At 47.5% G+C, this 12,011-nt stretch overlaps 1 non-coding gene and 1 pseudogene across 1 annotated transcript; both read right to left on the bottom strand.

The window, feature by feature from the left end:
- Window positions 1-5,656: 5,656 nt before the first annotated feature.
- Window positions 5,657-5,719, bottom strand: LOC136530082 (small nucleolar RNA Z223; annotated as a pseudogene).
- A 5,916-nt stretch (window positions 5,720-11,635) lies between these two features.
- LOC136530079 (small nucleolar RNA Z223) lies at window positions 11,636-11,729 on the bottom strand. The gene has a single exon (XR_010777586.1). It is a non-coding gene; the product is annotated as a small nucleolar RNA Z223 (small nucleolar RNA).
- Window positions 11,730-12,011: the final 282 nt, after the last annotated feature.

Genomic DNA, 12,011 nt, shown 5'->3' with positions numbered 1-12,011 from the left:
GGGAGATGGAATCCTTAGCGGCTGCTTCTTATTAGAATGATCGGGAAAAAGCTTCGTAGTGTACCATGCCTGCTCGCCGTGGAAGTGTTTTGGGAGTAATTAACCCGGGCATATGGGCAACACAACTCATGGTGAAAGTGTACAACCTCTGGAGAGTGTAAAACTGGTATATCAGTCGTGCTCACAAACACGAGCGGCCTGGATCCTTACTGAATAGTTGGTTACTCGGATGTTTTGGGTTATGATTAAATTGCTGATATCCCTAATTATTCATATTTGGGAGCCTAAGTATAACTTAGCAACTTATGTTTAATAATAAAATATGATTAACTAAAGGTGCTTACTGCAGTTCAGTCGTGTCAAGCCTTTTGAGTCTGCATCCCCTCATGTTATGCTTGCTAAACGGTAGTAGCTTACGCTTGTTTTATTTCAATACTTTGGCAAAATCCCGGATGAGTACTAGATGGATGTTCTTTAGTGGAGTTTTTCTAAGAGGTGTTAGGCTTGTGATCAACCAGTTGATGATTCCTGTGGTGTTGGAGGCTTTGCCAGAAGAACAGAGTTATAGTACATAACGAGATGTAAGACCTTGTCTTTTGTAATGAATACTTATACGCTATGTAATAAAGGCATTATCTTTGATATTACCCTTCATTTGTAACTATATGTGTGAATTGAATTCCTGGGCACACATATGGAATGTACCTAGTTTTGTTCTTAAAACCGAGTGCTACACTTGGTCGCATCCAACTTTGGACAGGTATAAAGCTAGTTATCCCGTTGTTCGTAGCAAGTTATCTTCAGTTCTTCAACCTACTGTCATAAAGATCGGGCCACCCCGAGGAGGTTTCCATCGGTATCATACTTCTGATGAACTTCGCTTTATCAGCGCGCCCACCGCGAAGCCACTGATCCACCACCGTAGTCGTAGCCATAGCCACCGCTTTTGCCGTTGCCGGTGCCAACCCCCAAGATCTGGGGGAGAAGGGACGAACGGGCCGGATCTGGGGGAGAAGTGCTCGTCAGGTCAGGGGCCGCTGCCGGGAGGCCGCCCAGGAGACGTCGTTGTCGATGCCGCCCGCCCCGGATTTGGAGCTCGCCGAATCTGGGGAATAAGGGATGCGGTCGGCCGAATCTAGGGTAGAAGCAAAGCTCACTGGATCGGGGGCTGCGCAGGAGCCACCTTGGCCGCCATGGATCTGCGTGGTCTAGAAGAGATGTCATGCAACCCTGCCGCCACCACGAGATGCAGAGAGAGAGAGAGAGAGAGAGAGAGAGAGAGAGAGAGAGAGAGAGAGAGAGAGAGAGAGAGAGAGAGAGGAGGGAGTTTTTGGCTGCTGTGAGACGCAGGGGGAGAGGGAGCCAGTTGAGAGAGAGATGAGTGCATCAAACCCTAACTTCACATATTTATATGTGAACATAGCTATCGGGTCTCCTAGGCCTCTTGAGCCTCGCCTTTTTTCTATGGTGAGCCTTTTAAGAGGTCTATATTCGTTAATGGATTTATCGATGCGGTCGTTTGTTTAATGCCCCCGAAAATAGTCTGGCAGCCTCCAAAAATCGTTGCATATTTTAAGAGACGCTTGGACTTTGTGTCCACCTCAGAAAATTCTAGGACCCTGTCTCGCAAAATCATTTATGTAGTAGCGTATGTGTGGACTTCAAACGGAGCTAGCGACTAGGAGGTGATTCAGTGCAATATATATAAATATAATGATTGGAAAAGGCTTCGTATGGGTGGCAAAGAGTCAAAATTATATTGGTCCATCAGATAAGAATCCCCTATTCCAATTATTCTCATGTTGGCACAAGACCGTTGTGGACTAAGCATGCATATGCACCCGTCGGCACGGCAGAGATACATGTCCGACCGGTACAGAGCGTACAAACTAGGACATGAAAGCAGACTTAACGTAAACGGGACCAAGAAAGTAGGTTACTATAGCCATTGTTATTTTTTAAACACTAAATGATAAATAGGCCGTCACTTATCGTTTAGTTATTATTCAAATAAAACCACTAATTAAATGGATAATACCATTATTTAAATAAATTAGATAAACAAATGATTATATCAATGAAAAAACGGTGTACCACTGTGTAGTGTTTAAAAGGTAAGTATAATAAGGGCTAAAAGACCGTGATTATTATAACATGACATTACATCTTATAAGAATAATAGTACAGCGAGTCTAGGCAATTTTTGCTAGTTTTAATTACTACATGACCGTAATACATGAGGGACAGTAACTCAAAAAGACCGAAGCCCAGAAACACTGGATGAGGTGGTGTAAGCATGTAGTAGCAGAGAAAGGTAGGGGGACAAGAGGACATTTGAAAGGCTGCTTGGCAGTTGACACCGGTTTAGTTTAGCAGAGCAGCTTGCGTGTGGCTAGAACAAGGCCCCGACCGCTGCTTGCACGAGCTGAGCCGCAAAACGTGCAGGTGCAGCCGCCCCTGGTGGAAAGCGGGAGGGCGTGAGGGCGAGCAGCAGCAGAGCAACGCCAGCCACCCAAATGAGGAAGCCCGCCGCAGAGAGGGCGTGGGTGTCGTCGTTGGGACCGGCGGTGACGGCGTGGAAGATAGCCGAGGCCCCTAGCACCATGAGTATCGCGGCGTCGTCGCGGAGGAGCCGGCGGCGACGGAGTGGGGGGATAAGGCGGAGGTGGGGGAGTGCTGCCGCGGTGAGGACGAGCAACAGGACGCGGCAGAAGACAGCGAAAGCTGCCATTGGTATTGCAGCCTTGCACTAGTAGAGGAGCAGATGCAGAGTATGCAGATCCCAGAGCTTCAGGCTTAGCAGCTGCGATGTAAATGTTGGCGGTATGTAACGCTACTTATAGGCCGGGTCCTTGTGCGGAAATCAGTAGCGAACTGTCAAACCGGACGTACTGCCTGATTCTTCAATGCGGACAGGGACAATGAGTCGTTTTCCCGGACGCCGGATCCTTGTCAAACCGGACGTACTGCCCTGATTCTTCAATGCCGACAGGGACAATGAGTCGTTTTCCCGGAGGCCCGGTCCTTGTGCGGAAATCAGCAGCGAAAGCTGCCATGGGTATTGATTCTCCTTTCGCCATCAGCATCTTGGAAATCAGCAGAAGCGAAAGCTGCCATGGGTATTGCAGATCAGGACTGACAGAGTGGCATCATCAAAAAATACTATATCAATGACAGATTGCCAGGAAACCACCCAAGTCTGCTTGGCCCCTAGTCTGTAAATCAAAAAAGGAAGGAGGACTTTGCAAACTCAAAATGAAGCTCTGTTACTCAAGAATTTAGATAAATTCTTCAACAGGAAAGATCTGCCATGGGTTAATCTAGTTTGGGAAAAATACTATATTAATGGCAGATTACCAGGTGGCACCAAAAAAGACTCTTTCTGGTGGAGGGATATTCTTAAGTTGCTCACCAAGTTCAAAGGAATAGCATGTTTCAGTTCAAGATGGTTCAAGTGTCCTTTTCTAGGAAGATCAGTGGAATAACTTAGTGTCAAGATTGGAGTTTCCAGAATTACACTCTTTTGCAAAGAATAAAGCTATAACCTTACAAAAAGTATACCATCAGAATGAAATCTCAAATCTTTTCCATTTACCACTCTCTGTTGAGGCCTATGCTCAGCTGCATCAGATAGTTCACATGATTCAAAATTTAAACTTGACTGAAGATAATGACTCCTGGAGCTACATTTGGGGTTCAAGTTTGTTCTCATCCTCAAAAGCCTACAAAGCTTTGGTAGGAAAGACTGAAGCACATCAAGCCTTCAATTGGCTCTGGAAATCTTTCTTCCAGCCAAAACACAAAGTTTTTTTGTTGGCTGCTACTCCAAGACAGGTTGAGTACAAGAAACATTTTGAGAAGGAAAAATATGGTACTAGAGAACTATAACCTTGTGCTTTGCAACAGCCAAGTCGAAGAAACTTTGGAACATTTTTTCTTTGACTGTCCTTTTGCTGCTAGCTGTTGGGATCTCATAGCCTTCCACTCTCTTGATGCTCTTTCAAGATTTCAAATAGTTGAATCTTTCAGATTGATCTTCAGCAAATAGTTCTTTATGGAAGTTTTCATCTTGCTTTGCTGGAGCATTTGGACAGAGAGAAATGATTTGGTTTTCAAAGGCCTCCAACCAAGTGTTATGAAGTGCAAAGTTAACTTCAAGAAAGAATTAACTCTGCTTTGTTTCAGAGTTAGAAGAAGATCAGAAATTGCTTTTGTTCAATGGTTAGAGTCCCTGTAATTCTAAAAGTTCTCGTGGTTCTCTTTGTACTGGGAGTGGATTTGTCCACCTTCTTCCTCTCTTTTCTAGTCCCCTGAGACCTCTTAGTTCTAGTTTAGTTTAGTTTGTTTAGTCCAGTTTAGTGTTCTTTCCCAAAACTCTTGTAATCTCTTTATTTTCTGCTTTCTTTTAATAAATTTCAGTAGGGGCTTTGCCCCTCATGTTCCTTAAAAAAAATTATTCTCATGTTGGCACAAGACTGCTGCGTACTAAGCTTGCATATGACACACGTCGGCACGGCAGACATACATGTCCGACCGGTCAGGTACAGAGTGTACAAACTAGATCTTTATAATTATTGGAGAAAACGACTAATTAAACGGATAAACAGTTATTTAAATTGGATATGCAAACGATTAAATGGAAATGGTGTATCATCCTGTAGCGTGTTTAAAAGGTGAGTATAAGGGCTTAATGACCGTGATTATAACATGACAAGTACATGCCTTTTGAAGGATAATAGTACCGCGAGTCTAGGCAATTATTTGCTAGTTTTAAGTACTACTAGGTAGCGTGCCCGTGTGTTGCTACGGGATAATCATGTATTACTGAAAATAAATACTTATCCTGCTACACTCGACAAAACAACTCATACAGAAAAATGGTCCATCAATGCTGCGAACAGCCCACACACTGGCCATACACGGCAACGCCGCGAGCATTTCTAGTGGTTTCGATTTGAGACATGTATGGGTAACCAGAACAACTTTATATGGTCAAACGTCTAGCAAGCGCAACTGGTAATTCACTTTAGCTAAGCGCCTCCTTGGAAGCCAATGATCAAGTCTACCATCAACATTGCTTTTGACCCGCGCTTCTAACCGATTTATCAAATTTGAGAGAAATCAATACCTTTGAAAGATAAAAATGGGATCTACAACTTTTGTTTCAGAGTAATGGTGAGATTCCGAACCAATCAATCCCATAAATTCATTGAAAAAATTAGTCTAATTCACGAACAATCTAAAAATCAATGCAAGGGTTACCATGGTTTGTACACGTAAACATTGCATCTAGTTGTTTCTTAGAAATTTCTCACAACAGATGAACTAAATTTGCAAAGAATTAACAGTTCCCACCTAACCCTTTTTCCTTCCTTTTTATTTTCTTTCCCCAACTCGTCTTCTGCTATTTCCCTTGTTTGTCTTCCTGACCGTAGCCTCCTAGCAGCTATACAACACGAAGTAGAAGCACCAAGATACAAACAACCTATACCTATGGAAAAACAATAAATAGAAGCAGCAACCTAAGTGCTCCAGACAACAAGGACCCAAGCTGTGGGTGCTCTTGCCCACCAAGTTCTCTACAACTTTTGATCAGAGAGAATGAATTTAACCTATAGAGAGTATGTACGTGCAAAGACATGTGAGTGCTCGATGCTCAGATACGAATCAGCTTTATTATCAATCATGAATTCTCAGAAGCAGAACTGGCGTTTTAGGCGGTGTTTGGATCCGGTGACTAAAATTTAAGAGGTGTGTCGGAAGAATGTTGTATGTGGTGTTCGGATATTAATAAAAAAATAAATTACATAATCCGCCAGTACTCTACGAGACGAATTTTTTAAGCCTAATTAATCTGTCATTAGCACATGATTATTGTAGCACCACATTGTCAAATCATGGACTAATTTGGCTTAAAAAATTTGTCTTGCAAATTAGTCACAAAATATGTAATTAGTTTCGTAATTAGTCTATATTTAATACTTCATGCATATGTCCAAACATTCGAAGAGACAACGACTAAAATTTAGGAGGGGCAACCAAACACCACCTTAAGCTAATGGTTGTATCATCACAGACAGATAAATCACATCTACGTTAAGGCCTCGTTCGGCTGACACCAAAAATACTATTCTAGATAAAAAAAAGAAGCGGATCAAGCCGGGTTTAAGATCAGCCGAACAAGGCCTAACAGAGAGCCTCTTTGGCAGGGCTCCTACAGGGGCTTCAGCTCCCGCTGCTGCAGGAGCTGTGCCAAACGCCTGTTTTAGAAAGGGCTCCGCATGGGGAGCCGGTCAAGAGCCAGAGCCATTTTCTGCCTGCACAGGAGAAGCCTAAAAAACGAGCTTCGCGCGGCTCCTTGCTGTGGGTTCACGTCGTCTAGTGCGAAGGAGCCGTTTTACCAAACGTTTTTCAGAACGGTTTCAGCTCCTCCAGAGGAGCTACTCCTTCAGAGAAGCCAGAGCTGGAGCCATTTTCAGAGGAGCCAGAACCCTGTCAGACAGGCCCAGAGTTGACTCAGGTGCAGAAAACAGCGAAATGAAGGGGAGGGTCGCTACATCATTGGACCTTGGACGGCTCATATTAAGAAACTCAACCATTATTTTACTGAGTTTATAACACGCGACAATTGCATCTTCCAAAGAATAATAATACAGCGAGTCTAGGCCATTATTTGCTACTAGTTTTAAGTATTAGACGACAGCAATACTACACGGACAGGGAACTCGAGAAAAGAAGCCCAGAAACACTGTGTGGGTGGTGTAGCCGAGAAACCTAGAGATAGGGATGAAAATGGTAAGGATATTTTCCGACCGTATTCGAAACCGAATTCGTTTAGAGGGGTTGAGATCTGTTCGTATCCGAGTCTGGATATTTAACATCCGATACCGTATCCGTATTCGAATACTCAAATCGTATATTTATGATGTCGATATTCAATCGTATCCTATCCGACATGGTTGACACTATCCGTATTCAAACCCAAATCCGGACAGAAATATGAAAACAAATGTAATATTGATGATATCCGTCCGTATCCGATCCGTTTTCATCCCTACCTAGAGACAAGAGGAAATATATATATAATATAATTAGAGACAAGAGGAAATATATATATAATATAATATAATCCAAAGGCTGCTTGACACCGGTTTATGTGTAGCAGAGCACCTGTACGCTGACCGCCACGAGCTGAACCGCGAGACGTGCAGGTGCAGCCGCCCCTGGACCTCGAAAGCGTCCGACCGTGAGCGCGAGCAGCAGCAGCGTAACGCCGACCACCCAAATGAGGAAGCCCGCGGCAGCGACGACGTGGCTGGCGTCGGTGTCGTCGTTGGGACCGGCGACGGCGTGGTTGATAATAGCGAGGCCCCTAGCACCATGAGTGTCGCGGCGGCGTCGCGGAGGAGCCGGCGGCGACGGAGTGGGTCGAGAAGGCGGCGGTGGGGGAGTGCTGCCGCGGTGAGGACGAGCAGGAGGACGCTGCAGAAGATGGCGGAAGCTGCCATTGGTATCGCAAACGTAGAGGAGCAGAGCAGATCCCAGATCAGCTTGAGGCTTGCAGTTGCAGCTGTGCGAGTGCTCTTGGTTTGGTTTGGCTGTGTGATGAAAATCTCAGGCGGTATGTAACGCTACTTATAGGATTGGTTTGACTGTGTTGCGTGTGAATGCGAATGAATTAGAAAGGGACAATTATTTATTTGGTACTGAAATAAATCAGTGTTTCATATTTGACACTCGAAAATATGAACTTTGTTATCTGGCATCAAGTTGAAATTTTCTTTCGTAAATGGCACTGCCGTCCATTTAGGACAGTAACGGTGTCAAGTGACTGACAAAAAGACATGAATACCCTTGTTTGCAGTAGAAACCCATGGTGCCAAATAGGGAAGTTCAAGTATTTTCATATGGACGATATTGCCCTCACCTACTTCCCTCATCCTAGTCATTGACGAGTAGGCCCCACTCGTCATCCCCTTCCTCTGCTCGTACCAATGGTGGTTCTCCCTCCCGTCCACGCCGCCCTGCCTCCTCGGCCTCACCTCCGCGCTTGCCGATGACCAGGAACAGTAGGCTCCCTAACAGCTGAGGCACCTGCACGCTCAACTGCCACAGCTGCACGTGGCCATCGGCGCGCCCGAACACCGAGCACGAGTTCTGCACGGACATGGACACAGACAGTGCTGCTCCGACGACGCCCGCCGCCAAGACTAGGAGCGTGGATGTGAGGTCGAGGCGGGGCGGCGCCGATGAGAAGGTGAGCTCCGTGAAAATTGCAGTTGGGAAGGGGCCTCGCCGGAGCTCTTGCGCAGCCATGGCGAGGTGGAGCTCCCGCGCGACCATGGTGGGGCGGAGCTCCAGGTCGAGGTGGATCAAGGGGGCGAGCTTGGGTTGGGATTGTGGCGGCGCTCGCGGATCGGAATGGCAGCGGCTGGCCGGAGCTCTGCTACTGCTCGGCGGCGCTTCACGCGAGCTCGGAGCGAGCGAGAGAGCGAGAGAGAGAGAGAGAGAGAGAGAGAGAGAGAGAGAGAGAGAGAGAGAGAGAGCAGAGAAGACCAAGAAGAAGCTGCTCACCTGCGTGCTGCTGCGCCGCCACCGGACGAAGAGCCGGGGAAGAAGGGCGCAAGATGAGGACGACTGGCCTGCAAGGCCATGCCTCTACCCTGCCCTGCACCGGCCGCGCCACAACCTAGTAGTAGATCGAGATGGAGCCCTGCACCGGCCGCGCCACTGCCTGGTAGTAGATCGAGATGGAGGGAGAGGGAGAGGGGTGGGGGGCCGCCCGTGCCGTGTCGGGCCGCCGCGGCGCGCCACCTCGCCAGAGGACAGCCAGCGCGGCGGTCCTGGACGGTGCGCCGGCACACCGGGAGAGGGGGGAGAGAGAGAGAGGCGACGGCGCGCCATGCCGAGCTAGACTCGCCCGGCGCCAGGGCCCACGGCCACGCGCAGTGCATGGAGGCCGCCGCGTTCGGGGCCCGCCACAGCGCCGCCACCTCGGGAGAGAGAGGGTGAGGGAGAGAGGAAGGGGAGGCGATGGGAGCAACTGCGACGGCAGCGGCGGCTGCATGGGCGGCATGGAGGGAGGTAGAGGCGTAGCGGCGTGGGAGTCTTCTGTGTATCTAACAGAGGGGTACATCGGATGTAGAGAAAAAACTGACACGGTCAAACCAGTCAACTAACAGATTGATCAATGAAAATGGACGGCAGTGCCATTTACGAAAGGAAATTTCAACTTGATGCCAGATAAGAAAGTTCAAATTTTCGAGTGCCAAATACGAAACACTGGTTTGTTTCAGTGCCAAATAGATAATTCTCCCAATTAGAAAAGGCCCACCGTTGCGGGAGTTAAGTGGGCCGCCGCCACCACGGCTCTGTCCGTTCGGTTCGGTGGCGTTCGAGCCACTGCCCCCGCTCCATCCGATGCGTTCGTGCCGCCGCCCCTGCTCCATCCGCCCTGAGCACGCGTATTCAGAACGAACATGCATCTGACGAGCGGGCCCAAGCACCAGAGTGTCCAACATATCCAGCCTGGACTGCCACGCAAGCAAAACCGGCTGGCAAAACCACTCCAGTGGATAAATTGATTAGTTTTACAAACTTTAATATGTTCAATACCTAGTTTTATACTCTTGGAAGTTAAGTAGACACCTCTCCAAACTTGAGATGATGATATTGACCTTTTCCGTCTATTAACCAAGGGAGCTCAAATATTCACCGAATCAAAAAAAAATCCTTTGTTTCTCTACCTCTCTGCCTGCCTATAAATACGAACGAGCACTGCCCAACTTTTGTCCTCACACATCAATCATCACAGCGTAGAAACAGACGTGCACAATACGTTTGGCTTGTGTGCTGGCGCCCGTAGACGTGGAGTCGGCACGTGCGGAGACGGCATGTGCACTAGTAAAAAAAAATAATTTTGCAAGACATGGGTCAAACGTTAACAGAGGCAGGCACACCTAGCGACACCTCAATGAATGGTTAGAGAAATTCCAATACGAAAATACTCATCTCTCAAAATCATTTATAGAGGCGGACGTCCTAAGAGAACCGCCGTTAAGACAACTGGCTGTGTAGGCTGCTTATAGCCTTTTGGATTGGATTGACTGTGTTGTGTGTGAATGCGAATGAATTAGAAAAAGGCCTTTTCCGGTTGTAACGCTACTTAGAGGAGATCCCAATTTTTTTCCGGTTGGGAGGCCACAAACGTACCACGGGCCAATCCGCATCGTCGAAGGCTTCTGGCGTTCCGCCGCGCCGGCTTCCGGCTTCTCGCTCGCCGCTTCCGGCTTCCGGCTCGCTCGCTCGCCGCTTTATTATTATTCTTATTATACTACTAGGACGAATGGACGCGTTCCGCCGCGCCGGCTTCTGGCGTGCGTGTGAGTGAGCCAGTGTTATTTTTTCATGCGATTTTGTTTTTCTGAATATTTTCTACCTGCGCTTTCAGGCACAGCAAAAATGCACACCATTTCTTCAACAATAATTTGGCACTGAAATTAAAGAACACAGTATGAAGGTTAACATTATGTAGGATCGGAGTCTGTCTTAATCTCGGTTTAATATAAACAGCAAAGGAACGATGGGATTGACAGAATAAAACCCATGCTCTTCTAGCGAATACGAACAAAGCTAATGTTACATGTATGAAGGGTGGACACCATAAGTCCATCCAATAACTGGAGAACCACACGTGAACCAGAGTCCAGAATTGATATTACAGGTACCAGGTATTGGGAAGCCAGGTTTCTCATTAGTCAGCGTACAGAATGAAAGGGCAAAAAACTGGCACCGCATATCTGAAGACAGAATTGATATTCAAGGTACCAGGTATTGGAGCCTCCGTTTCACACACACATGCTCGAAAAATGCGGCGAAAACCGAAAGAGACAGCTCACCAGAGACGTACGCTCTGTCGCGCGAAGCTACCTCAGTTGATCTCAAGTCTGATCAACAGGTCCAGACGAGCTCGTTAGACCGGGAGAATCGAAGTTTATAATAATATAGATTACCTAACAGAGTAGAACCAGTCTACTAACGGAAAAAGTCTACGGGTTTAGAGAGGTGTCTACTAACAGAGTAGAACCACTCTCCTGCGGCGGCGCTCCTCCCATCCCGGCGACGCTCCCTCCTTGCTCCGGCGGCGGCGCCCCGTCCTTCCCTGGCTAGATCCGTGGCGTCCCCCTCCTTCCCCGGCCAGATCCGCAGCACTCCGCTCCTTCCCCGGCCAGATCTGGTCCCGGCGTCGGCGGATTCGGCCAGCGCGGATCTCTGGCGAAGGGGCACGTGCGGGGCACCCTCCGACGGCGGCGAACTCGTGGATCCGGCGAGCAGCAGCGGCGGGGTGTTCACGGCTCGCGCAGGATCCACAGCAGCGGCTCCTCCAAATCGAGCTCCCCCAGCGGCGTCGGCGACGAGCAGGGGCATCGGCGGCGAGGCCCAGATCCAGGCCCGATTGGGCTGCAGGCTTTTCCCTTTTTTTGTTTTTTTATTTGATTAACCCTGGCTCGGGTATTTCAATCGGGCTATTTCATCACTGGCCAATTAGAAAGTTTTTCATCACTAAAACTTTTGATCAGAGAGAATGAATTTAACCTATAGAGAGTATGTACGTGCAAAGACATGTGAGTGCTCGATGCTCAGATACGAATCAGCTCTATTATCAGTCATGAATTCTCAGAAGCAGAACTGGCGTTTTAAGCTGAATGGTTGTATCATCACTGACAGATAAATCACATCTACATTAACAGAGTTGACTCAGGTGCAGAAAACAGCGAAATGAGTTTACTGAGTTGGACCTTGGACGGCACATATTAAGAAACTCAACCATTATTTTACTGAGTTTATAACACGCGACAATTGCATCTTCCGAAGAATAATAGTACAGCCAGTCTAGGCCATTATTTGCTACTAGTTTTAAGTACTACACGGACAGGGAACTCGAGAAAAGAAGCCCAGAAACACTGTGTGGGTGGTGTAGCCGAGAAACCTAGAGACAAGAGGAAATATAT

Source organism: Miscanthus floridulus, chromosome 19, assembly GCF_019320115.1.
Source record: "Miscanthus floridulus cultivar M001 chromosome 19, ASM1932011v1, whole genome shotgun sequence".
Taxonomy (NCBI): domain Eukaryota; kingdom Viridiplantae; phylum Streptophyta; class Magnoliopsida; order Poales; family Poaceae; genus Miscanthus; species Miscanthus floridulus.
This window is presented reverse-complemented; position numbering and strand designations above follow the sequence as displayed.